We start from the raw sequence: 26,984 nt of genomic DNA on the forward strand, positions 1-26,984 counted from the left end.
AAATCGCTTTCATGCCCCCCAGTTGCAACCAGTTTATACTAAAGTGCTATGAACAGTGCAAAATAATTCAAAATAATTGATTGAACTGTGATTAATACTTCCTATGATTTCATAAAGTCAGCCATCAGTCTTTCATATTTTTCATCTTTAAAGAGTTTTCATTTGGAAAAATGGGTGCATAACTGAGTTTGACACTGTGCTGTGTGGAGAATGCTGCTTTGTTGAAGATAGGTACACCTATCAAATCAAGAACCTTGGGCATTTGCCTCACAAACTAACAAATTCACTATACATATGAATTACCTACAACACACCCCCACCCATAACCTCCCCTCCCCACATTCAGTATTGCAATTCTGTCCTCTTCTTTTTGTAGTTGAAATTGCTGTTTGAAAACTCCTTTCCAGATGCTAGTACTAGGCAACTGTAATTACCACAACTTCTTGCTGAACATTTTAACAAACTGGCTCATCCAGGTGAAGTCCAGTCTATCCTCTCCTTTCCCACCTGGGCTGCCACTTTCAGGCCTAAAACTGTGCAAACCATGCCAACTTTCCCTGTCCCTGCCACCTAAAAAGAGCCCCTAGCTGTCTTTTTCTGCCCCCACCCGGAACTCTCTTTTCTGATCCGAAAGTTGGTGCAACAGGTAAAGTTCCATGCCCATAAAGGACAGTTGGACACCATCACCCTAAAAAAATACCATTCCTGCCAATCAAAGTTCAGAATGTCCCATATATGTAAAACTCCACTCTCTACAAAAATTCTGCATCTCCTTATTTATTTTCTTCCTCGCCCGCTCAATTACCCCAGGCCGTCATGCACCCCACGAGACCATACGCGGTACAAATGCCATCCAAACCATATAACAGCCTACCCATTGCGGCTGAACCTCCTTAAGATTTTTTTTCATATTCTTTAATATCTTCAGCCTTTTCACATCAACCAAATCATTTTCTCCTAGGTGGACTACTAATGCACCTGAAACTGGCCCCTCACTACCAATTTGTTTAAACAGGGTAACAATTTGGGCCACCCCATCCCCCCTTTTATGTTACACTGTAGTGTGACTGCTCCAGGTCTAGTCCAAGGTTGATGCCGTGAGTGTCCCGCAGTGCTTTAATTCATGCCCATTTTACAAATGAATGGCCCACCAGCCATGTTAACAAAACCTCACTCACTGAACCAGCTACCGAACCTGAAAGAAAACAAAAAATAATAACAATCATAAACAACGTCATCAACAAGTTTCTCTCCCACTGTGCGCATAGTGAGCTTACCTCTGAAAAGCATCAAACACACATCTCCCCAACCTCATGATACTGTCCCTGCCTCATCCTCACCTACCTGCCTCTGTTGCCATAACTATTCTAAAAGAGTGAGTGCCAAAATCTGCCTGAGTGAAGCCCAATGAATGAGTTGTGTTGCACAGAACAGACAGCGGCTGAAATGCTGTCATCGCCTGTTTGTCTCCATGCAGAAATACTGGTTCGCTAGATGCTCCCTGCCTCGCTTTTAGTGCACGATCCCATGATACCGGGCATGTGCGCTTGTCTGGGTAGGAGCTCAATTGAACACTGCTGTCCAGTTCTCTTTGGTCCTTTTTTGACTTGCTAAGCCAAATCCATACATAGTCCCCACAAAATTGGACATCTTTTCACAGGATCCTTCACTGTCCCTGACCACCCATGAGCTCAGACACCTGAAAGGCCCCAAAAAACATCCATACCATGATTGCACTGAATAACAAGGCCTCCCCTTTGTCAAAACATATCTCAGGTAACTTGGGCACCAAAGCTATGAGCATCGCTACTGTCATCGGTCTCCTGGCTATCCCCTTGGTGCAGAGTTCCATAGCCCAATCCTCCAGCATATGCCTCCCCGGTTACCCCACTGATGGAGCATACGCCCCAGCATAACTTTCCCATAAATGCGATCCCTGCCAGCTTGCCTCATATAGTCACCCTGGATTGTCCCTTTCGTATGAGCATCATTATGAACTGAACTACGTCCTCAACCCTTTCCCTCTGTTCCCTTTGCCTGCATGCCCCGCCCTGCACAAACTCCCTCCAGGCCTACAAGTACGCCTGTCACGTGGAGACTGCTAGTGAATACAAAACCAGCTGCAGCATCCTTTGTCTCCTGCCATCCACAACTTTGGAGGCATCTGCACTTTCATGAGCTTCGCAACAATGATCAGACCAAAGAGCCTCTCCCACTGTGAATGAGACAAAGCATCCCCAATGTCATTGTCCGCACAAGAAACTTGCTTTGCTCTAAATGCTATATCATGCCTTAGACAAAGCAGTACAAAGACGCACAGCAGCCTGGTACCTGCACATCCCTCGTAGATTGTCAGTTGACAACATGTACAACTGCCATATTGCCAACCCTGAAAAGAACTTTCTTGTGAGCCAATTGCTGTCCGTAAAGCATCACTGCTTCTACCAAAGGGAAGAACTCTGGAAATTCAATGCTTCTCCCGCCCCCTTCTCACTGCTGAGGCCACTCCTCAGCACACTACCTGCCCTGCCAGTAAATACCAAATCCTATTCCCTCTTCTGCATCAGAAAAGAGTTGTGGATCCCATTCCAAGTCCTGCCATCACTTCAAGGACACCCATTAAAGACTTCCAAGAACCCATGCCACATCCCCAGGTCCTCCTTGACCCTCGCAGACAGGTAACTGTCTGTTCAACAAAGACAAACCCAGCTGCCTACAAAAGGTCCTCTCCACTTTGATTATCCTACAAGCAAAGTTTAGATGACCGAGCAGTACTTGGATCTCTCTGACTGTGACTTTGTTCCTGCTTAGTATGTCATCTAACAACTTAGTCATGGTGACTTTCTTGTCTACCAGCAATTGGGCCTGCATAGTCAGTGAATCTATCTCGATTCACAAAAAAGATTGTGACGTGGAAGGTCCCACTGTCTTCTCTGGTGCCAAGGTAACCCCCAACTCACACATGGAATCTAGAAAGGCCTCCAACATTCTGTGACATTGTGCGGATGCAGGTTTCCCTACTATGAAAAAGTAATCTAGGCAATGAGTTATTACTGTATGTCCTGTACTCTTCTCAAGCACCATTGCAGGAACGTACTGAAACATTCAACAAGCGCGCACAAAATGGAACAGCCCATCAGCAATGCTTTATCCACATACCAACAGCCCTCAAACTGGATATCAAGAATTTCAAAGTCGTCAGGGTGTACCGGCAGCAAACGAAAAGCTTAATTGATGTCACTCTTTGCCATGAGGGCCTCCTGTCGAACCTTTTCAACCAATGAAAACACCAGATCCACCAAGGCGTACAAAACAGATACTTGGTCTTCGGGAATTAAGTAATTCACTGAAGTCCCTTTTGGGCCATGATAGATGCTGTATCAAACTGAATTGTCCTGGTTCCTTCTTTGGAAATATGCCAATGGGCAATGTTATCAAATTCTGCATCAGCCAATCAGAAAAGTGCCTGCCATGAAACCTTCAACAATCTCCTTCTGTAGCTTCTCCCTCACAACCTGTTTGGGAGCCCCAACCGATTTCAAGTTGTCCACCCACAGTCACCCCCCAGGACCTGCATAACTCAGTCAGAACCCCCATATGAAACCCTCCAGTAACAGAATTGTGCCACCCTGTCTGTCATACTGCTGCAGCCAGAATTAGAGCTTCTCCAGATTAACTGGAGTAGGAGCTCCTCCCCCCCAGTGCCCTGCAAGCCTCTTGCCCTCTGGGTTCGTATTCGCATTGAACTGTGCAGACCTTGTGCCCTTTGTGATGGGTGCCACTAGTTTCCTGAGCCTCCAGTGGTCTGACCTCCATAGCAGTTGACGAGCGAGTGTCTGCCAGAACATCAAGAACATTTGTGCCAGAAACTGCAGTATTCTCGTGTACATAAGCCTTTATTGAAATACCAGCATGCCCCAACCTGTCTGTTGTTGTGCCTGCAAGTTTGTCTTTTTGCTGTAGACCCCCACCGCACCCCAGGTGGGCCGTTCCCAAATGGGGCGGTAAAGTATGGGAAGGCCACTAGCCATAAAGACTGTCTTCCCAAACTTCGCTGGCCCATCGTGTGTTGCCACAGATCTGTATCAATTTCACCCCATTGAACTTCCGGGTCTACTGCCATGCACGTCCGAAACTCCTTGTCATATTGTACCCATGTGTATCCTCCATAGTTTAACTGGGCTTTCCTACTCATATTCATGTACTTCATGAGGGCCACTGACCTCTCTGGGTATTTCTCGCAATAGATGCTGGCAAAAATCAAGAACACTGACGTCCACTTCTCAATCATGACAGGAACCCGAGGGTGCTTAGCCAGCTCGGCTTCCTCCTCTTTGGAACCCTCTTTGGTCCATAACTTCAACATTTCAACACAATCCCTCTTCCAAAGTTTCTCTTTGTTGCTAGCATTAAGTGAGCTCCCAGAGGTTTTGAAGTCCCTATGTAGGGACATTTCTTGACCTTAACCTCCCTGCTGTCCTGGCTGCCCTTCTTCTCCATCTTGTCCTCAACCACCTGAACCCCCTCAGTCCCTTATCCAGTCAAAGTTTTGTCAACCTTTCTCTGATCTTTGGCCCTTTTGACAGCCACAGTGCCTACCTCTTGCCATGTGCACTCATCAGTACCAACCCCCGCATCAGTTATGTACACTCCTTTCCATAGGCAGGCCTCACTGCCACCGCCCAGCTCCATGGCCTCCACTGCTACTGACACCATTGTCTTATGGACTTTTTGTACATGCTTACCTGGCATCAAGGTCGGTGGCCACTCTTGACTCTGCCACCTTTCCAGTTCCTCTTTTTTGGCTGCCCCCACTGTCTGCCATGCCTTCCTGCAGCACTGGGTGCCTGCAACACATGATAAACAGTGTCACCTGTTCCCCTTTCCCCAACTCTCCCCTCTGCTTCAACCCCTCTTAACCTTGTCATCTTGCCACCAAGCCTCTTCACTCTCCTGCATGTCATTATACTCCCACACCTCCCTCTCTTTCAGGCTCTCCAACATTATAATCTAGGACTGTATGACCACTCAACTCAACAGACGCCAGGCCTGATGGCCCTGGTTGCTCCTCTGTGTAGCAGTTGCTTCCTGAGTGTTGGTGTTCTGTTGCCACCGGTGGGCCCCGAGGGGCCGACATATGCCCACTCTCCCACCTTGCCAGATGTAAATGTTATCGCTGGATGCCTGGGGATGCAGACGGCAGCCCGAAACACGCCATTCCACTGCACCTTTAAACTGCCGCTGCACCTTACTGGCACAGCCCGTTCTGCTCCCTCAATGTTCCAGCTGGCCACCCGCGGCCCTGCCTTTGCTTCTCATTGGGGGAATCGAGCCACCCGAGCTCCCACGAGTTCTTTGTCTCGCTGTTCACCGGTTGCTGTAAAAAAGAACAGAGGCCCGGTGTGCTGGACAGGTCCTGATCTATGGCCTTGCCCCCCTCCCCACCAATGTTCATCATCTCTCCCTCCCATCCCTGGGTGTCCCCTCTGAGCCCCTTATCCTCAGCACTCTGTGGACTCCCACCCAAGTGCTTCTGATCCTTCTCCTGCTCCACCTACTGCGACTCCCTAAGCCAAGACTGCTCCATCTGCAATATACTTTAGTTGGGGGCCTGCACTACCATAACCCCACCCCTCCTCTTCTTCTTCCTTCTTATCACTGAACTCTAAAAGTGCGGCCACCAATGCTGATGCAGAGCCCCTCTCACCCCCCCACACCTGGGCCTCTTGTTCTTGAACACATTCCGCGGTCCCTTGCCCCATATCCTGCCCCACCACATAAGCCTCATTGAAATTGCCAGTCTGCAAGTGCTGCCCTGCACCCACCCACAGGCCTTCTTCCTCATGCCCCATACCACCATAGTCACCTTCCTCCCCTGCCAGGTCTATTGCACCACCCTCAATGTTATAGGTGGCCTCTAACTTATAGCGAGGGCTAGGCACTGCCCCCAAATACTCACCTGGCTCAGCTGGCAAAAAGCTCATGATATCCCCTGTGCCCCGCCCTCCTTCCCTCCTGCCCCCTTTTTCCCTCCCTCTACCTTTTATCGCTGCAGCCCGAGCATTCGCCAAAGCTCCACCCTGCATACATCCCTTGCCTTTCCGAGAGGAGCAGCACTTTTCTTTGAGCTGTACTAGCCTCCCTAGCCACATTGTCAATCCCTCCCCACCCTAATGCCTCATCACAATTCCCTGATGTGGCCCATGATGCAAATATTGAGGCCACCTTGCCCACCACAGCCCGTCCGGCATGTTGCTTTTGAGGCCGCAAGCCCAAAACCAGCAGATTCCCACCTCCTCCAATAACTTCAAGGCCCGTCGCACTTTTACATCAGCCATCGCTATGATAAGACCTGTTAATAACTGCCTCTTGCACTAAATAAGGGCTTACGTTTTGAGGAGAATCGTCACAGAAAAACCTAACCACCCTGCCTGCTGACCAGTTACCATGTTGCCTCAACAAAATGGTGACCTTCCTTACGAAATAGCTGTCTATATACCCAGCGCCCCTGACATAGCCCAAGTAGCCCAAAAGTAGCCTGAGCAGTCATTGACTGGGAGACCTCCCCAGGGTCGGCCACCCCCTTCAGAATCCCATTGTTCCTTTCCTATTACGAGAGTACCAGTGCCTCTCTTAAAAAAGTGCTTACCTTAAATCATACCTCCTATTTCAATTCATGCATATCATTAAATCCAAACTGTCCTTTTTCTTATTCATACACTTATTATACATGCAGCTCAGCATGATTCGTGTTCACAATGCTTGCGTTTATTGATAATAATACATATAATAATAATAATAATAATAATAATAGTGATAATAATAGGAAAAATAATAATGAATAGAAATAAACAGAAGTAACACAATCCTCTGAAGTGTTGCAGTTCTTTCTCAGAACAAGAGTGATATATATATATATATATATATATATATTACATATTTACAATATTTACAGATAACATACATGATAATCATAAAAATAAAAAGAATAAATAATTGAATAGATATCTCTTTTTCATAAAAAAAGTAGAATTGTTCATGGATAATGAAGAGTAGCTATATTTAGTTAACAGCTACTGAAGTTATTGCAGAGCGCACAAACTTGTACAGTTCCTCTGAGCACCCGATGAACACCTTTAAATCCGCATTTTCACACACGGAAAATACCATTTGCTTTTTCTGGCAGGATGAAACGTTCCTTAAGAATAAATATTTACAGCTCAGCCAGGAGCGACAGCACGCATTTTCCTGCAAGACTAATAATGCATATTATGTAGTAAGGAATATGGATACATTATTTAAATTAACCCAGAGAGGAGATATATTGCATTCAAATGTGCTGAATTATTGAATTTGAACCAGTTCCTAACTTCGTTTTAATTAATAAGCCCCTTTCAGTAAACCCATTACGGCGGCTAATTTATTTTTTATCATAATGACATCTAACAGCGGTTGGGTCCTCTGCCGAACGTGTCTTTGAAGTTCTGAGACTGCTCAAGAAAATTAATAGAACTTTTAAAAAGAAGTCGGTGCACATAGACCGCTTCCTGATCAAATCACCTTATGGAACAGATGGCTGTAACCACTCAGCATTAGGTGTGTGCATGTCCCAAAAATCGTAAACTCATTAGTGCACAACAGAAACTGGGCAGGGCGGAAAAGGAAAAAAAACTAACAATCTGTTCATAATTCCAGGAGGAAAAGCGTGTAGATTTTTCATTCAAAATAAATGCATCTGAAAATCAAGGGACATAATTAAGGGCAGACTCTCGGCGTGCTCCATCGAACCTGCAATCAGACATACCTTTTGTAAAATGGAAGACGAAGGCGAGTCAGCAGTGATGAGCGGATTTGGCGTGGTAAAGCAAAGGACTTCTAAAGCACTTTGCGAATGATTGATTTGCCTTTCATCAGGACAATGGATTGTGCTGGTGTGGTTTTATCAATCCGTTAGAGTGCAAATTGTGCAAGCAGAAAGGAGGAACAGTGGTCTACAATCTGCACAGATAATGAGAAGTTTTAGCAGAAATCCTTTTGACTGAAATCTCAAAGTCCCAGGAGGCCTCCGTTATGTTACATCATTTTATGTTTGTAATGATGTGCTATGTTTGTTATGTTACGTTATATTTTTTGTGGTATGTTATGGAATGTTTGTTATGGTATCTAATGTTTGTTACTGTAAGTTATGTCGAGCTCTGTTATGTTAGGATTTGTTGTGTTATTTTATGTTTGTGTCATGGTTATTATTCTATGTTATGGTCTGTTATGTAAATGTTTGTTATGTTAGGATATATGTGTTGTGTTATGTTGTATTTATCATGTTGGATTTTGTTGTGCTGTTTTATTTGTAATGTTATATTATGTATATTATGTTTGTTATTTTACATGATGTTGTATTATGTTATGTTTGTTATGTTATGCTACATTATGTGTAGAAAAGTGGAGTATTATGCAGTGAGGCTGGTTAAATCTCACTATGCAATACTCTCACAATGCTCCAAACTGGGTAGTTTAGAATCACACTAATAAATCCGTAGCTCAGTCTGGTAGTGTGCAAAAAAGAATAGATGATGGACGGAATGCTGAACAATGCAAACATTCACCTCCAGTCACAAAGACCTGGGTTTAATCCATCACTTTTTTGCTCACCACGCCACCCCATTTTGGACCCAGCCATATGCAAATCAGTCTTGACCCTGTTCCCCATCAGAACAGTCCATCCTGAACTGGCAAGCCAGGTCCTCCCTGGACCGGAAACAAGCATCCTAGGACCGGTTTCAGGGTATCACCCTTTATCAGCTAAGCTAGCTTGAATCCAGTGGCCCACTGAGCAAGGGACCCACGTCTGGGCATACCCTTCCCACTTGGGGCAACAAATGCAAAAAGAACAGATGATGGACGGAATGCTGAACAATGCAAACATTCAACCCCAGTCACAGAGATCTGGGTTTAATACATCGTTTTTTTTTCTCAACACACCACCCCAGTTTGGACCCAGCCATATGCAAATCAGTCTTGGCCATGTTCCCCATGGTAGCAGTCCAGCCCAAACTGCCAAGCCAAGTCCTCCATGGACCGGAAACATGTATCCTAGGACCGGTTTCAGAGTATCACCCTTCATCAGCTACGCTAGCTTGAATCCAGTGGCTTAGTGAGCACGGGACCCACGTCTGGGCATACCCTTCCCACTTGGGGCGACAAATGCAAAAAGAACAGATGATGGATGGAATGCTGAACAATGCAAACATTCAGCCCAGTCACAAAGATCTGGGTTTAATCCATTGTTTTTTTGCTCACCATGCCACCCCTGTAAGGACCCAGCCAAATCTTTTTACATTCAAATAATTTCAGCTGCCATTGACCAAACCCTTAGCCACTACAGTAGTTAAATATAGGAAAAAATAAGGGTAGTCGCTGATCCAAGGATGTACAAAATAAGCTCAGATGAGTCATAATCATGCCATGGGTATGCACAGGAGATACAATGGCATACAGTGTATCTATATAGAACTCCATTACAAAATATGTGGTTATACTGAAGATTTGGCTCAGAACGGACCTCCTATGCCAACATTTTACATCCCTGTTATAAACAATACTGCCAATTGTGCCAGGACAAACCTGCATTTTGGAAAACACTTGAAAAGTTTAGCATCATACTGTGATTCAGAAAAGTATTTGATTCTTATTTATCTCAAGTTGTCAATTCTTTGATTTTCACAAGTAAAAACATAGCTTCACAATTCTTACTGCTTAGAAAGAAGCATGTCCATTAAGAATTAGGACATAATTGGCCTCATCACAACTTGACTGGAATTTAGGGGGAGGGTGTTTCAGAGCCAGACTTAGGGCATCATTACGAGTTTGGCAGAGGAGATTACTCCATCACAAATGTGACGGATATCCTGTCCATCATACTACAAGTTCCACAGGATATAATGGAACTTGTAATACAGCGGATGGGATATTCCTCAAGTTTGTGATGGAGTAATACCCTCTGCCAAACTCGTAATGAGGACCTTAGTGATTGAGACCTCCATCTGAAAAGGTGAGCCTGTATATTATAAGTTAAAGTCCCCAGATTGTGGAATACATGTGGGCTCGGGACACTTGCTCCTTTATCACATTAGGATTCCCAGCTCTAGGAAGTTTACTGCTGACATTTTCTACCTGCTATGAGTAGATGAAAAATGTCAGCAGACCTGCGAGTGGTGTTGCTTGATATTCAAATGCACCATGTAAAACCAGGCATGGTACTCTAGCACCCACTAAGTTTGGATGGTAAAACACCGGCTTATTCATAATCAACTTGAATGATATCCATCTAGGGTTGTAGCGCTGGTCAACTTTTAATGAGGGACACAATGCTCAAATTTTGATATAGCTATCAAAAGATGACTATCCAACCCAAGGAAATCATAACACTCAATACATTTACTCAAGAATCCAAAACAAAATAGAATATACATTTATATATATTGGCTCCATTTGCCAAACCTTCATTAACCTTTAAAAAAAAGTCATCCAACTCAGGGCTTTCACAGAATGTTTTGTGACAAAGGATTAAGCAGGGGCCAGGAAAAAGGGGGGTCCCAAAAGTTTGATTTTCTATGTTGGTCCCCTTAGGAAATCCTGTTCTTTGATACAGAAAAAGTGATTGAACTGAATGACACCAAATTTGGCAGAAATATTGAGCTTTACTTAGTAAGCGTGCTTTTGTGATTTGCTGTAAATGAGTTCAGCTGTGTTCAAGAAATTACTTTTAAAGTAGTGCTTGGATTGGTATTGAAGGGTTTACAAAGTTAGGTATATCTGGATGGTTGGTCCAGTGGGAGTCCTGTGGTACCAAAAGTTAAAAATAGGGCCCTCTGTTTTGCCCAAGAAGCTTTTTCTCCCACTGGTCATTTCAATACCATTTCAATACCGTATGGATGAGAACATGATCTGATTGGCTGGCTTCAACTCAAAACTTTTTGCGGCTGCCTTTACAGGACTCAGGGACTTAGTTACTGTGTCCTGAAAAATATTTAAAAATGGTATTTGTGCCAGTGTTCACCCACCTAACAAATGCCTCTATAGAGTTTAACCTGTGAACACCCTCCAAAATTTTTTTTATACTCTATTCATCTAAACAGGATTACCCTAATAAAGAGGAGCAGGTGTGTGTGCCTAGTCCTGCCTATGGTAGGTGAAAAAGCATTGATGGGTATGCATTGCCTCTGAAAAGACACCTTCTGCCAGGCCCTATGGACATCCCTCTGTAGTTTGGTAAAAATACATTGCACACATTCGTGAGATGGGAACAATGCCATACAACCTTAAAGCTATGCTTACAACCCCAGAGTGTGAGATAAACCATATTTCAGAGTGTAACTCTTATATTCTACATTATTCAAAATTTGAGGTGCCTCAAAATCTGTAGAGAAATACATATGCTCTCCGTACAAAGTCCTCTTTACATACAATCTGTCTTTAATACTGTATTACAACTATTGAACACAAGCAAATGACCAGAGAGTGACTGGTGGTTAATCTATTGTCAACAGAGGTTTGGGGTTTTCTTACAGATTTTTTGCAACATGCTTTCTCTTTAAGCCACAACCTATTTTGAAAGGTACCCCGCAACCCACACCAGATGCACTCCACCTTTACATTATCATTAAGAACTACGTGCAACACAAACTTTGTAATCAGCGCACCATATAACTTTCAACATGCACTTGAATCCAGGGCTTATGCTATTTCCATTCTTGGCACCCACATCTCTACACACAGTAACATTGTGCTGTATGTTAATATGATGTTATCACTGATGTAATTAATTATGTTATTTAACATGTCATGAGTGATGTGATATGTGATGTCATAAGCAGTGCATAGGGTGCAAGTTACAGTCAGCTCAGTAAACTATAGCTGTTAAATTTCTTCTTTTGCGGTTGTAAATGAAAATGTGTAGTTTTAGTTAGTTCAGACATTCCATAGAAAGAGCGTTTTTTATTTTGCTAAGAACATTGTTGCCGCTTGGCGAATCTTCACAAACCTTTTAAAAAAAAGTTAACTCATGTCCTCTCCTTCCTTGAAAGATATGAGGCGATCAATCAAGTGGAGGCCAAAAAAAGGGAGGGAGGCCCAGTGTGCAATTATACCAACACAATTTCCTTAGGGAATTTCACACAGTGCTACAGCCGAAACAGCTAAACTGAATTACACAGCATTTGGCAGAAAACTAGATCATTACCCACAAAGTGTGCTTCCGATTAGCTTAGGGGAAGTGCTCTGATTGGCTGGCTGCAACATCAGGAGAATTGTTGGTGCCACTATTACAGGCCAGAGGGACTGAGTCCACTTGCCCTGAAAATGTTTAAAAATGCTTTTATACCCAATATTCTTGGTGTTGTATTCCGCCATACTTTTTGCCTTCATGTCTACAGTTTTGCGGAATTCATTTTTGTTGGTTTTAGGACTCTGTACACTTTGCCACTGCTAACCACTGCTAAATTGTTTGTGCTTTCTCCTTCAAATATGGTCAAATTGGACTACACCTGATTGTCTCCTTTAATATACTTATAAGTCCCCAATAAATGGTACTCCATGCACCCAGGGGCTGTAAATAAAATGCTACAAGGTGAAATCCTGAAGTTTGGTTCTTCGGAACTGCAAATGGGCTCCTTCGCGCTGAGACTCTGCTACCCACGATGACCGCCAAGGAGAAGCTTTAGTAAAGACCTGCTGTTCGCACTACAGTGACTGCAAATGAAGACTGGCAATGCGAGATCTGCACTTCACACTACAGTGACAGCCCGCAGTCGCTACCAACGTGATGCTCCAGCAATGACCGTCTGCTATGGATGACCAGTTTTTTGTGCTACAACAATGACACCAATGACAGCCCAGGCCACATGGCCTGCTCTTTGTGCTACAGCAATTGCCATCCGTGATGCTCTCCCTGCTCCTAGCACCCTCATTCACAAAAAACTAAAATTTTTGCAACTGACTTAGAGAAGGTAATTCTTTCAGCAAGACTAAACTTGGTCAATTGGTCCAACATGACCAGATGACCATAAGTGGCACGTTATGCTTCTAGAGGCTATTTTCACTAAAAACTTCACTCAATATTTTCCCTCTAAGTTAAGGCTGACTGCTTTTGTACTATGCTCCCAGAGGTTTATGTGCAGGTTAATTTATTGACTTTTGTGGTTCACCCTGACAGAGATTGTGGTTGTTGATTTAATGGGGCTTCCACCCCTCTGAACCAATAGTTGAATTTCTTACAAATATAATTTAGGGGGCAAGGTAGGGGTACCCTGACCCCTTGGCTGTAGTATGAACCCCTGGGCCCACATGTGACAAAAAAAGGTTTTGGGGGAGCCACCTCGATCCCAAGAGACTCCTATGGGACTGCCTACGGACTATTGGAAGAGTCCAGAAAGAGTACCATTGGACCAGGAAAATATACTACAAAAACAACGTTGGGTCGATATTCATGGGGGAGTTGGCCTTGGCCTACCTGTGTTTGTGAGGGGGGCTGGGAGCAGGGACTAGCCGTAGTCCAAGCCTTGTGTTCAACCCCACTCTGCACACAGCAATAGGATGTGCATGGCAGAGGATTGGGTGTCCATGGAGATTGAGTATGATGATAAGGTCTTACATTACATTAAATATCCCTAGATATTTACTAAAAAAAGGTGAACGGGACATTACAGTGAGGTATGGTAACAATATCTTACTTATCATCAACAAAACCCAGATATGCACTGAAAAAACAAAGATGTTCCACAATAGTTAAGTCAAAATGTCAGGTATAATGTAACATTTTAAACTAAAAAAAACACTAAAACTCAATCAATTCAATCAATAGTTTACTGAGCTCACTATAGAGCTTGTGCCTCCACTATGCTCTACTTATGACCTCACAGATTGCATCACTCATGACATGTTCAATGACATCATTGATCACATCACTGTTGAAATCATACAATCATTGTGACACCATCCTATAGGGTTTGAGGATTTGAAGTAATTCAGGACGCTATGCCTGAGGACAATTTTCTATTCACCCTAGTGGGATTACCCTCCTAAACACTTCATGTTAGACATGTTTCACCACTGCAAGGCCTACCTCTCCGTAGGATAACATTGGGTCAGCTTATTACATTAAAAAGTGATACATTTCAATTGGGAGTGGGTAGACAGCTTTTCATGTCTAACGAATTGTAATTAAAGCCCCTCTATAACTGTAAGTGCAGATTTTAAGTCCTATTTCTGAAATTGCCACTTTTATAAAGTTGCCATTTTCTTGTCCTAACTATTAGGTGCCTGCAGCCTGTCCCTGGGCACATGCCTAGGTGTAGCTGGCAGTTGATCTTTGTGTTTTGCTCCCAGACAGTGCGACCAAGGCACATAGGTGTTGGCAGGATGGGCCACCTCTGACTTGATGAGGGGGAGGAGCTCTCACCTACCACAAGTGCACATCGCAAAGGCTCTGCATAAAGGATTGACACTGGCCTTTTGTGACAGGGCAGGGAGGCAGGAAATTGCTAACACCTTTGAGGGTGGAAACATGCAGAACCTTCTCAAGTTGGTGCCAGGTATAAATATTGGGCCCTTAGATCCAACTCTTTGCACACCTCTGGACCAGTGGAAGACTCAAAAGAACTGTTATGCTGCTCCACACAAATGACTGCTACTCTTTTGCCATACTGCCCTGTTGCATCAGAACTGTTGTGCGATGCATCATTGATGCAGGACTTTGTATCCTGGCCCGCAGTCTCCTTGGAACCACCACTGTGCAATGTATCCTTGAAGCAGGCCTTCCTCATTAATGGCACCCTCAGTGACAACACAGGACTCTGCATCACTAGCCCTGCAACTTCTTTGGAACCAGCTGGTGTGCAACACATCTTTGGCACTGGACTTTGCATCGCAAGCCCCTTGTCAATGGCCTCCTCAATGATGATGAAGGATCTTGGATCTCAGCCTTACAGCTCCTTAGAACCACCACTGCATGATGCATCTCCCTACCTGGACCTCCCATCACCTTGGCTGCACAACACATCCTAGAAGTGGGACCTCACTATTGATTTCGAAACCTGTGTTTGAGGTACACTTGTTCAGAGGACCTAACTCGGTCTTTGTATCTGGCCCACACTCCATTGCAGTCTGCCTGAACCTGTGACTTTGCCTAGATAGCCATAGTTGGAGCTTTGTGTTTTTAGGCACTATTTTCACTTAAATCTTTAAAAATTGCTTATCTCAAGTTTTACTGAGTGGATTTCTGTCATTTGGTGTCAACTAATTTATAACATCTTACTCTATGTTTCTAAATTGTAGTGCATTTTTTCTTGTGCTGTGTTTTCACTTTATTACTGTTTGAAGTGCTGCATAAATGATTTACACTCTAAGTTAAAACTGGCTGCTTCATGCCAAGTTACCAGAGGGATTGTGGTTGCTGTTTGAGTGGGGTATTAACCTCCTCAACTAGAAATCCAATTTGCAAAACTTCAAATGACCTGCAATTTTAAGCCAAGAGGTTGATTGGCGTACATTTGCAACTGTAAAGACACCTTCTACCAAGCCCCATAGACAACGCTCCATAATTTAGAGAAATACAGTAGACACATTCCTGAGATGTCCGTAATGACATGCAACCTTACAGTCATGCTTACAACACCTTTATTCTACATTACTCAATAATGGGCAATGGCTCAAAATCTTTAGCAAAGTTCTGGAAATGAACATGCACAGATTATAGAATTTACCTATACCACTACATCACAACTATTTAAAGTGGGTATGTAGTTAGAAATCCACTGGTAGATAATGCATTCTTAGCAGCGTCTTTGGCCTTTCTTTTAGATTTTGTAAAAACAGGCTTTGGTTTTAAACAACAATCTGCTTTCAAACCTCCCTCTGTAGCCCACATGAGGTGCACTCAAACGTTACCATTTTTAACATAAAGCATTTCTTCATTATTTCTAAATAGTGCACCATTCAACTTGCCCCCAATTTTTTGTTCAATAATTTCACTGCTAATGTTTCATTGGTATTTGTATTGAAGCTATAAAAGTTGTCAGGAGTGCTGTAATATCTGGGGTTATTAGCAGTGCATAGTGAGGATGCAAGCCATAGTTATCCTTAGGACACAAGTTATAGTTAGTTGAAATTGCTCTAACTATAACTGCTGATTTTCTATGGTTTTAGGCAAGTAAATTCAGAACCTACCTATAATGTCCCTGTAGCATTTAGCTTTATAATTGAATTCCTATGTTTTTTTAAATGTTATTTCCTAACTATAACATCCCTGAAACCTTAGTTTTTTTCAGGGAATTTCTATGTTTTTTTTAACGTACAGTCATTTTAATTGGTATACACTAATCAAATCACTGGCACACATGGCCTTTGGACATGTGCAGCGGGGGTTCTTCAGCTAACCTCTATAACTACCCAACCTTGTGCCACATATGGCAAGGGGGTTGGCCACAGGGCCTGTATCTCTGGATGTGAGAATAGGTGTGAGAGGGTATTTCTGCGTGTGAGAGTGGGTGTGACAGTGTCTTTCTGGGTGTGAGAGAATCTGTGTGGGTGTGACAGTGGGTGTGAGAGTGTCTGTCTGGGTTTGCGAGTAGGTGTGAGAGGGAGTCTCTGGGTATTAGAGTGGGTGTAAGAGTGTCTCTGTGAGAGTCTGAGTGGGCCTGTGAGTGGGTGCATGAATGTTTGAATTGGACTGTGGGTAGGTACATGAGTGTCTAAGTTGGTCTGGGAGGGGAGTAAGTGTGTCAGTCTCTAAGTGGGTCTCTGAGTGGGTGCGTAACTGAGGAGGTTTCTGAGTGAATGCATGAGTCTTTGAGTGGGTCTGTGAGTGGGTGCATGACCTTGAGTGGGTCTGTGAGTGGGTGCATGAATGTCTCAGAGGGTCTGTGAGTGGGTGCATCAATGTCTGAGTGGATCTGAGAGTTGGTGCATGAGTGTCTAAGTGGGTCTGTGAGTGGGCACATGAGTGTCTGAGTGGGTCTGTGAGTGGGTACGTGAATGTCTGAGTGGATCTGAGAGTGAATGCATGAGTGTCCGAGTGAGTGTCTGAGTGCATCTGTGAGTGGGTCTGTGAGTGCCTGTGAGAGTGTGTCAGCAGTTGTGTGAGTGACTCGGCCACAAAGAAACCTCACATGCCCTTCTATCCAACAAGAGTTGATAGTTTTGCACAAAATATTTAGCAAAGTGGAGTTCTTTCTGCCTCATTGGCTAAATGTCTGGTACGTATTCTACACTATAGATGCGTAGTGGAGCACAACGAAATATCATCAGTGACCTTGTGTGCATTTTGCCAATATGATTGTGCCTGGTATTCCTTTATCTAGAAATATGTGATAACATGAATCCTCCTATAGAGAGACAAACAAGACTACATAGACATATATCTCCACCAAACCAGGGTTCTTCCTCCTATCTATATGAGGTAAATGTTTCTATGTTTTGTGGAGATGTCCTCATATTTCTCAGCATCATGAATGCACCACCAAAATCAGTAACAAATGCTCTGGGGGCCCTTTGGTAAGCAGTCCATCATCCTGGAAAAATGTGGGAAGTCCTTTGCTTACTACTAAGGTGGATGGTGCAGGGCCAAGCGGACGCAGCTTCCATGTGATTGGACATATGCATACTTGTAGCAGCTTAAAGGGAGAACCATGGACTCTGCTCTTACCAAGAGAGGAGAAAAAACAAATTGAGGAGGGGTGCCATGCGGCCCTGCTCCCTCGGTCAATTTTTGACCCGGCCACCCATTCTTCTGGGCCTGGCCATAAACAAATGAAGGAGGGGGCTGTGCAGCCCCGCACCCCAGGCCAATTTCAGCCCCGGGGACCACATCCCCCAGCATTTCTGGGGACAGCGAAAGAGATGAAAACTCCATTGCCAGCAGACATGATCACTTTTACAGCTCTCGCCAGCTGGAAGTGGAGTGTTTTCTCTGACTTGGCGGGAGCTGTCAAAGATCCCACCAAGTCAGATGAAGCAGCTATGTCCCAGGGGTGGGCAGCCCTGAGGAGCCACACAGCCCCACCCCCGTGTTTGACTTACCCCCAGGGGGGTGGTAACACTGGAGACTGTGCTTTTTTAAAAAAAAAATCTCAAAAAGATTTGCAGATCCAGCTGCAGATTTTTTCAATACTTTTTCGAATTAAGGATTTTTAGCCCTGATGGCGTCCCTTGGGGACACATGCACCAAAGCTAGGGTCTCAGGGTGACCCTACCCTGGGTCATTTTATTTTTTGTAATCTTTTTTTGTGGGAGTCAGCTAAAGCCTAGTCCCAAGATGATTGCCAACACTTCATTGTTGAAGTATTGGCAGCACATCAGATATCAGCAAGGGGATAGTTGGATCTGCGGAGGTTCTGCATCCTAGATATCTATATTCTTAAAACTCTGATAGGTCCTAAACTACTAAACTAATTTACCCCAAATCACAAATAACACAATCTGCTGAACAGGATCCAGCTTCCTGCTAAGTTTGGTGTAATTCAGTTCAGCGGTTTGGGCTCTAGGTGTCCCTAAAGACCTATGCAAAAATGAATGGGGAAAATGCATTTTGGGATCCCCCTTTTTCTCTGGCCCCACTTGACAGATCCCCCTGAAACTTTTAAGACAGCATCTGAACTAACTAAAGTATAAGTTTTGAGAATTTTGTGAAGAGTCGTCAAGCAGCGCCAAAGTTATTGGCAAAACAAAAAACACTCTTCCTATGGAAATTAGGTCCTAACTATAAATGCCTATTGGCCACTGCCAGCAGTTAACAATATATATTGCCTACTGGCGGTCACCAGTAGGTAGTTATAGTTAGGACCATGGTTCCATACAAAAAGCATTTTTTTACTTGCCAGTAACTTTGGCACCATTTGATGAATCTTCACAAAATGTTCCCAAAAAAAGTGTCCCGTGATTCTTGTTGCGCATGGAAGTTTTGGGGTGATCCGTCAAGTGGGGGCAGAGAAAAGTGAGGGGGGTCAAAAAAGTTGTGTTTCCCCTCTTAATTCCCATAGGACCTTTAGACACTACTCAGCTTGAACCGCTGGACAGAAATATAGCTTTCAGTGTGCAGATTGTACTTTCACTTATTTGGTGTAAATTTATCCAGTGTTTTTGGTGATATTAAAGGGAAAATAAATTTGTATATCTCTGGCCACCAATAAATTGTGATTATTCATGAATTTTTGTGAATGCCCGTGCGACTAAAAGCACTGTAATTGGCTGGCAGTAACCTGACTAGAAAGTTGGGGCCACCATTCTATGTTGTCGGAGAGGTTCCCCAGGACTGAAAATAGAAATGATAAGTGGTATAAGGGGTGAGGGTGGAGATACCCTGACCCCAGGGGTGTGATATAGCAGTGTTTTATGTTCAAATTATGGGTTTAAAATGATTTTTCTTCATCATGTGTGACATCCTCAAATATCCTTGAAGATTCAAGGATATTTGAGGATATGAAAAAAAAAAAACATTCACAGACTCATTCATACACTGAGGGCCCTATTATGAATTTGTCTGACAGGAAAACTTGTCTGGCAAACTCCCGACAGGGTGGCCACCACCTATGCGGTGACCTCCCCACCAGTGTAATTAAGAGTTTCCTGCTAGGTCGTTGGGTGGAATCCTGACTTTCCGCCCGCTGGCCTAGCGGGAAACAAGCTACAGCATTGTCTCCATCTCATAAACGAGCCGGAGGCAATGCTGTCACTGCAGGGGGTGCACCACCACCCTCACAATGTTCACCGTCTGCAAAGCAGACGGTGAACATTGTAAGGGTCCTGGCCAGGGGAGCCCCCTGCACCCATTCTCCACCAGCCTTCTCATCGCGGTGCTACCACCATGAAACCGTTGGCGGAGAAGGGGGTCGTAATCTCCAGGGCAGTGCTGCTTGCAGAACTGCCCCGGCAGATTAGGACTGCCACCAACCTCCAGACCAGCGGGATCTGTGATCCTGGCAGAGCTGGGGGTTCCCTGGAGGCCCAACCGCCAGGGTTGTAATGTGGCGGTTGGACCGCCGCATTGGTGGCAGTCCAGACCGCCACCGCGAGTGTGGTGGTCTAGAGACTGCCACACTCATAATCAATAGTGAATTCATTCACTAATGCATGCACTCAGAGACTCATGCGCCCACTCAGACCCACTCATATACTCAAACACCCACTTTCCTACCAACTCAGACGCTCTCACACCCACTCACAGATCGGCTGACAGAGACAAGCCCCATGGCCAGCCCCTGCAGCGCACGGCCAAAGGGTGTGCACAGCACAGGGTTGGGTGGTTATAAGGCCTTGGCTGCAGAGCGGGGACGCCTTTACCAAATAAACCGTCCTTTTTCTTATTGAAGTGCTCCTTTATTTTTGTGTTATCCATCGACATTACACTTGCATTTGAGTGTTTCAGGTGCAGTGTTGCAATCATCCCACAGACCAGACTCTCTAGATTGCTTGAACTAATCAGTGTAGTGATGCTTTGACAAGTCTTTTTGAAGTCACCCACTATTAAAATTCATCTGAAGTAACATGAAAATAGATAATGAGTATGCCTTTTGCAGCGTGACAGAAACATGAATTCTAGTTTTATGCACCCTTAACATTTAAACTGAATCTGAATGATGTAATGGTTCAACTTATCTCACCTTCTTCCACATTTTCTTTTGTTTCATAAAAACAATATCCCGGATGTTTAAAAAAAAGACACAGTACAAGGGTTTTGGTGTTCAGCTTGATTAGTTTGTCTAAAGCGAAAAGTAGCACATAACTTATTCTGAAACAATATGTTTGAGGAAATATCATCCTAGTAAGGACACGTTTAGGATTCAGAAGAAGAAATAATGCCAATTTCCCGCAAACGTTCAGAGAATAGGCGTACCTTACACGCAGGAAAGGTGACAAAACTTCTCATTGACAAAGAATGATTATCTTTAACAAAGGCCTCCCATCCCACTGCAAAAAATATGCAAAAATGCACATTTCTCATCAGGCATAAATGACATCTGGTGGTTGAGATCTGGGTGCTGTCAGGGTTAGGGTTGCAATGTATTTCCATCACTTGTCTGGATTCATAAACGTACTCTTAAATCAATCAGGGGGAGGACTGCATTTAAGTGAGGAAAGGTGCATGCAATACTCTATTTTTGCAAAGGCAAGGGATAGCTGGAGGAATAAGAAAACATCAGATCAGGCGTTGTTAATAGGACCTTTGGAATCAGGGGAAGGGGAAGGAAGCTATTAAGAAGGCAAATTAGTTTTCATTTTAAGAAAGAAATTGAATCTTCAGAGCAGCTCCAAATCTCCGTTAAGGAATTCCCCTTATGTGTGGACAGTTCTCACAAGTAGGGCAGGGACAAACTGGCATACCCATGAATAACAAAAAAAAAAGAATCTGGCATCTTAGGTAAGAACAGGCAACTTCATAATGCTTTAGACGCCATTCTGTCCCTGCAGCGACCTCCGACATTTATAATGCACATTGTTTACGAATCAAATGGGATGATTCTGTAGAAGTCAGACTTCTTCATGGGCAAAATCAGAAACCTTGCATGTAAAAGTGAGACGTGAATGTGAAGGTGTATCTCATGCTTGCTGAAAAAGTCTCCACAATACAGAGACCGTACACACATTCTGTAAAGTTCCAGAAAACATCATGTGCTCAAATGCACATGGATAGCAAACATTTGCTTGCGTACTTTCTGAAACTCTTGGGAAACTAATATGTATGTAGGTGCTTTGAGACTCAAACTGATGTCCAGATGTAGGAGCACACAGCTGGAGATTTATGGTTTATTTGTGGTTTAGCACCGTCTTCCCTTGAATGAGTTTGCATAGGCAAGTGTACATGTTTCTGAAATTCTGAACTGAGTGACTTAGATCACTCACGAGTCATGATAAGCAGATTTTGGGGGTTTTTTTCACCCACAAATGCCATAACAAGTATTGTTCGTGGCAGTCTGATGAGACACAGTTGACTGATGAAATCGTTCTCTATCAAAACGGGAAGGAGAACAATATGTTTCATGAGTTCAATCAGGGGCTGGTCCATATTTCCGTGGTAAAGGATTAATACTAAGCTTTTTAATAGTACCTTAGCGATGAAGTAGACGGTTAGAAAAAAACTGTTGGGGTCCATATAGTCACTGTGTGCGTTAGAGGGACAAATGGAGTTAAACAGCTTCTATGCACCAGAGAATGTCCTCAAGTGTAGGGCCTCGGCACAAAAAGGGTAAAAGTTGAAAGGTTGCTCTATAATTCTGTTTTACAAAAAACATGGAAGAAAGTTACAAGGTTGGAGAAACCCTGACCGGGCAGTCCAAGTGAAATCAGATGCTGAACCAACTACACCGGGTAGTGGATTCTAGTGCTGACTCAAATTAGACTAACAGGTAAGCAATCTAAATATTTTTTCTTCGATTTTACTCCTGTATTTATCATATGACTTTAATTCCATCCATTAATGCAATAAATCAGGATTTCAACCAATCAGGAGTTTCAAAGCACAGCTAATCACCCAACAGGGATTCCAGGTGCTTGCAGGTCCCAGAGGCTCACGTGAACACCCAGGTCTTGAGGGCCCTTCAGAATTCCAGAAGTGAAGAGATGGTCTGCAGGGTTCACTGACATCGAAACCCTAAATATCGTGACACAAGAATATCGAGACAAAAATATTGAACCCAAAAATATAATTAATCTATACCTATAATGAAAATGACAAAAAAATCGAAACAAATATTGTTTTATACTAATTTCGAAACAAATAGGTAAAATATTATATTTATTTTACACATAAAAAATAAATAATATTAAAAGGTACATTTTATTAAAAATATATTATATATTACAAGCATTACTAATTAAAACAAATACAATTTAAAATACCCAAAAAATAATAATAATCGATTTTAAACAATATAAACAAAAAATGTAAATTCTAAAAATAATACATATACTATTACCACTCCAGTCTGTGGAACAGTAAGGAAAGCATTGGAGTCAGAAGGGGTAAAATGAATTATTCCCATTCCAGTCGGTACCACAGTAGAGAAAGTGTGGGGAAAGCGTTGAACTCTGCAGGGGTAAAATATGCCATTTGCACTCCAGTCCGTGCAATAGTAGTGAAAACATTCAACTTAGGAGGGGTAACATTTACTGTTCCCACTCCAGTCAGTGCAACAGTAGGAAAAGCTTTGAACTCAGAAGAGGTAAACATGTATTATTCCCACTACAGTTGGTATAACTGTAGGGAAAGAATTAGACTCGTGAGGAGCAAAATTTACTATTCCCACTCTAGTCGTTGCAACAGTCAGGATACATTTGGAATCAGGAGAGATAACATTTACTATTCCCTCTCCAGTCTGGGGAGCAGTAGGGAAAGTACTTCACTTAAAAACATACCTTATTTTAATACAATTATTAATTTAATAAACTAATAAAACTAGTAACATAAAATTAAATACATACATTTAAAAACAATTACAATCATTTTAAATATTTTAAATAATTAAAATCAAAACAAACATTATTTAATAATTATTTTAATAAATTCCCACACTATAGTTGAACATTTAACATATATCTAAATTGAAAAATATATAAATTACACAACTTACATAGTTAATTATTTAACAACTAAATAATTACTAATTTATCAAACATTAATACTTAATACATTCTTATTTAATAAACTTCCCACCTTATACACCTACAAATTCAACAACCTGCACCTAAAATACAACTTACAAAAATAATATTAACACAATTTACACATTTCATAATAACATAAATAATTATTATTAATTTAAAAAAAGTATTTATACTTAATTTACTTCCCACCCTGTACCCCTACAAACCTCACAACTGCTTTGACACTGTAAATTGCACTTTACAATTAAATTAAAAATATAAATAACTTAAAATTACAAACTATATTTAAAAATATCAACAAGTACACAAACAAAATAAAACATATACAATTAAAATATCATTAAAAAAAAGAAAAGTAAAAAACGCGGTGGTTCAGGTAGGCTGTTCCTGCATTGTGTATGGCCTTGGATGTGTGGGTGAGAAGCTTGAAAGTGACTTGGTTCTCGACCGGTAGCCAACGGAGGGTCCTCAGGTGTTGGGAGGTCCAGAATGAGTCTGGTGGCGGCGTTCTGGATGAGCTGAAGTTTTTTTGATGTTCCTAGTTAAGGTGATGGCATAGAGGGTGTTGCTATAGTCGAGGTTGCTCGTGACTAAGACGTGGGTGACTGTCCTGCAACAGTCTGCTGGGATCCACTGGAAGATCTTCCAGAGTTTGTGGAGTGTGTGCCAGCAGGAGGAGGTGACAGAGTTTACGTGGCGGGTCATGCATAGGGAGGAGTTGAGGATAATTCCTAAGTTGCGGGCATGCTCTGTCGGCATGGGAGGTTGCTGAGGGATGTGGGCCCCCATGAGTCGCCCCAAGCTAAGGTGGCGTTTCCGAAGATGATGATCTCTGTCTTGTCAGACTTTCTTGAGGCAGCTTTCTCTCATCCAGGTGACGACGGCTTCCATTCATGCTTGAAAGTTCCTTTTGGTCGTGGCTGGGTCTTCGGTGAGGGAAATGATGAGTTGTGTGTCATCGGCATATGACACGATATTCATACTAAGGCTTCTGATGATGGCAGCAAGTGGGGCCATGTTTACGTTGAACAGTGTGGGACTTACTAAGGGTCCTTGGGGGACTCCGCAGTTGACTCCTGTGTGTCTGGAGGTGTAGGGCGGGAGCCTGACCCTCTGCAGCCTCTTGGAGAGGAAGGAGTGGCTCCATTCCAGGGCTCTTCTGCAGATTCCTATGTCATGGAGTCTGGTGCGCAGAGTTTCGTGGGAGACCATATCAGAAGTTGCAAAGAGGTCGAGGAGTATGAGTGCTGCAGTGTGGCTGTGATTTAGGAGTAATCGGATGTCGTTGCTGGCTGCCAGGAGGGCTGTCTCGGTGCTGTGGTGCTGTGCTTGCTGCGGAAGCCAGATTGGGCGCTGTCCAGGGAGTTGTTGGCCTTGATGAAATTCCATAGTTGTGCGTTGATTGCTTTCTCTAGTACTTTGGCGGGTAGCAGCGAGATGGGCCAAAAATTCTTGAGGTCTGATGAGTTGGCCAGAAGTTTCTTCAATAGAGGGCATATTTTGGTATGTTTCCAGTCCTCAGTGAAGATGCCCGTGCTGATGGAGCAGCTGATTGTGTTACGAAGCTCAGGGGTTCTGGATGCGCTGGCTCTGACGTATATGTGGTGCGGACAGGGGTCTGGTTTTTTTCAAAAGAGGGCATATTTCAGCATTTTTCCAGTCCTCAGGGAAGGTGCCCGTGTTGATGGAGCAGTTGATTGTGTTACAAGGCTTGGGGGCGATGGATGCACTGGCTCTGATGTGTAGGGTAGGGATTCAAGGGGGCTCCAGAGTGGGTGCTGTTCATGAGGATGACGGTTTCCTCTGTGGTGAGAGTGGACCAGTCGTGGATGGTCTGGAAGTGTTCGGGGGTGGGTGTGTCGCAGGTTCCAGTGCCAGGTGAGAGAAAGCTGTTGTAGATGTCCTGGATCTTGTGGTGGAAAAAAGGAGGTGAGTTTGTCACAGAGGTCCTGTGATGGGGGGATGCTGGAGGCTTCAGAGTGGGGATCTATGAACTTGTTGATGACTGAGAAGAGTTCCTTCGAGTTGTGTGCGGATGAGCTGATGCACTCCCGGAATGCGTCCTTCCTTGTGTTCTTGATTTTTCATTGGTGGGCGGAGGTTGCATCTCTGAATGAGGCGTGGTCTTTGTTGGATTGGCTGTTCCTCCATTTTTTCTCTAAACGTCTGCGGGTACGTTTGATTCTTGGAGTTCGATGGTGAACCAGCTGGCCTTCTTAGGTACGCCTTTGGCCGATGTCAGCAAGAGAGGGACTAGAGTGTCGGCGCATTCGGTGATCCATGCATTGAGGTTCCACGCTGCTGTGTTGGCATCATTAGAGGGGGAGGGAGGGATTTGGTGAGTGATGATTTGAATTGCTCATTGGTAATTTCATTCCATTTCCTGTGGGGGGGTCTTGGAGGTGCCGGTGCCGGTGCAGCTGCTGGGAGTGGTGATTGTGAGGTGTATGCAGCAGTGGTCGGTCCAGTCTGGGGTGGAGATGGTGATCCGGTCGCTTGAGGTCAAGATGGGATCCAGTGTGTGTCCTGCGGCCGAGGGTGGCGAAGTTGTCGAGTAGAGAGTGTCAATGTTTTGGTTGGTGTTGTCCTCAAGGTGGAAGTTCAGGTCGCCGAGGAGGAGGTAGTCAACTGATGCCAGGGCCTGGAGGGCAGCGATGTCCACGATGTAGTCTATGAAAGCTGGACGGGGTCCAGGTGGCCTGTACACCAGGGTGTGGTGGAAGGAGGAGTTGTGGTTGAAGTGGACCAGGAAGTGAAGGTGTTCCATGTTGCTGCAGTGATCTTCTTGGACAGCCTTGATACGTAGTGAGGACTTGTGTACGATGGCGAGTCCCCCACCTGGGCAGGAGGGCCAGTCCCTCAGGATGCTGTAACTGTCAGGAATGGCAATGGTGATGTATTGACCAAACAAGGAGGAAGCAGTAAGAATGAGAGGAAAGCAATGAGAATGCACACAAAAACCAGAGGGAAAAGCAAGGAGAAAGTGGTGAGAATGGGGAAAAAGAAAGGAGAAGGCACTCAAAAACAGGGGAAAAAGCAAGGAGAAGACAGGAGCAAGGGGGATGCAGCAGCACTGGAAGACCTGGGCTTTTGTCTTGCTAAATGAGATCACACTGCAGCCTGTATTTAGTAGGTCCTAGGAGGAGGGAGGGGCCGTCGGAGGTGGTGGATTGGGCTAGTTGGGAGGCGAGAAATAAGGGCGGGATGCAGAAGCAGCAATGAAGGCAAAGACAAGGATTCAGCTTTGAAAGCAAGGAAAAGACAAGGATAGGGCACACAAAAGAACAAGGGAAGAAGCAAGAAGAAAGCAGTGAAAATAAGGGAGAAGCAAG

Source organism: Pleurodeles waltl, chromosome 11 (genome assembly GCF_031143425.1).
Source record: "Pleurodeles waltl isolate 20211129_DDA chromosome 11, aPleWal1.hap1.20221129, whole genome shotgun sequence".
Taxonomy (NCBI): Eukaryota; Metazoa; Chordata; class Amphibia; order Caudata; family Salamandridae; genus Pleurodeles; species Pleurodeles waltl.